General features: G+C 47.4%; 1 pseudogene; it reads right to left on the reverse strand.

Moving 5' to 3' along the window:
* Positions 1–2,221, reverse strand: part of LOC111980135 (liprin-alpha-3-like) — a 45,346-nt pseudogene that overhangs the window by 8,674 nt on the left and 34,451 nt on the right.

Raw genomic sequence — 2,221 nt, forward strand, 5'->3', positions numbered from 1 at the left:
CTTGCCTTTTACACACAGTTGTTCTAAGACGCGAATGCTAATTAGCAGGTAGTCTAGTTAGTCTTCTCTGTCAAGTGCTGTAACATTGGAAATATGGCCGTGTGGGAACCCTATAAATGTGTGTAGTAATTTAACCTTTTGTTTTTAGAACATTATTTCTCGCTGATATAAAAGACAAGTTCCGTATGTTTCCAAAACTTACCGCAAGCGATGCGTGTATCTCTCTCTCTCCGTATGTTTCCAAAACTGTACCGCAAGCGATGCGTGTTAACGTTTAGAGCAAGCGTCAGGGCTTTTAACAAAACTTCCCCAGACAGAAAATACTATCATCAATCGCAAAAGTTAGTAAGCTTCTATGAATGGGGTACATCGGAACATACCCGCATGTGACACTGGTCTTACATTTCTTCTCTTACGTAACATACAAACCGCTTCAAGACAAATTTAGTTGTTTTTCTCGATTAATAAATTAGTATGACTAGCCCATAGTAAATATGTGTTATCCAGGGTTTTAAGGGGTCATAAATTGTCCAAAGCGTGACCTTCTGAGTGATAATAGAAGAATAGCCCTGGAGGTGTAAGAAGCGGAACAAATAGGAATCTGAGAGCGTGGCCAAAGGGAGGGGTCAGAGGTTAGGGGGAGAGGTCATCCTCTTCTCACCGTCACTCTGAACCTTTCTCAGGGTCACGGAGGGCGTGGAGATGGCGGAGGCACGGAAGTTAGCAGGCAGGTTCTCCGATGAGTCCGAGGTCACCCCCCTAAGGTCCTTCTCCCTGAACATCTTCCTCCAGGAAGGGGAGCGGGTGAACGTCTTAGTCCCATCCTAATGGAGGGGGGGTAGAGAGAAGGGGGGAAATGAGGAGAGAAGAGGGGGGAGGGGAGAGAGAGAAATAAAGAAAAAAAGGTTATGTCTGTCAACATTGTCAAACTGTCAAGTTACAAAGAATGACTTGAATGAGGTGGAAAATGCGGTCTTCACATAGTTTCTGAACTAAGCGTACTGTGTTCTTTAATACCTCATCTGGTCTTCTCTCTGTTCCCATAGAGATGAGGGAGTTGTATTCCTTCTCTAGGAGTTGTCTGGCCTAGAGGCAGAGATGTGAGAGGGGGGAGTACAGATTAGAATCAGCAAGTCACTTCATTTGATATACACTACTATCCAGTTTCACCTGCATGCCTGAGATATCAACTGTCATCCACCAGCCAGCAGTTAGCTGGGGACACCTGTTACTGAGATACAATGTCATCCACCAGCCAGCAGTTAGCCTGGGGACACTGTTTACTGAGATACAACTGTCACTCCCAGCCAGCAGTTAGCCTGGGGACACTGTTACTGAGATCAACTGTCATCCTACCAGCCAGCAGTTAGCCTGGGGACACTGTTACTGAGATACAACTGTCATCCACCAGCCAGCATTAGCCTGGGACACTGTTACTGAGATACAACTGTCATCACCAGCAGCAGTTAGCCTGGGGACACTGTTACTGAGATACAACTGTCATCCACCAGCCAGCAGTTAGCCTGGGGACACTGTTACTGAGATACAACTGTCATCTACAGCCAGCAGTTAGCCTGGGACCACTGTTACTGAGATACAACTGCCACTACCAGCCAGCAGTTAGCCTGGGGACACTGTTACTGAGATACAACTGTCATCCACCAGCCAGCAGTTAGCCTGGGGACACTGTTACTGAGATACAACTGTCATCCACCAGCCAGCAGTTAGCTGGGGAACTGTTACTGAGATACAACTGTCATCTACCAGCCAGCAGTTACCTGGGGACACTGTTACTGGAGATACAACTGTCATCTACCAGCCAGCAGTTAGCCTGGGGACACTGTTACGGAGATACAACTGTCATCCACCAGCCAGCAGGTTAGACCTGGGGACACTGTTATGAGGATACATCTTCATACCTAGCCAGCAGTTAGCCTGGGGACACCTGTTACTGAGATACAATGTCATCTACCAGCAGCAGTTAGCCGGGGACACTGTTACTCGAATTGACAGGGACTGTCAATCACCACCCAGCAGTTAGCCTTTGGGACACTGTTAACTGAGAATATCAACTGTCCATCTCACCAGCCACAGTATAGCCCTGGGGAACATGTTACTGGAGATACAACTGGTCATGTACCAGCCAGCAGTTGCCTGGGGACACTGTTTCGAATCACAACTGTCATACGACCAGCCAGCAGTTTAGCTGGAGACACTGTAC

This window comes from Salvelinus sp. IW2-2015, linkage group LG20 (genome assembly GCF_002910315.2).
Source record: "Salvelinus sp. IW2-2015 linkage group LG20, ASM291031v2, whole genome shotgun sequence".
NCBI classification, from domain to species: Eukaryota; Metazoa; Chordata; class Actinopteri; order Salmoniformes; family Salmonidae; genus Salvelinus; species Salvelinus sp. IW2-2015.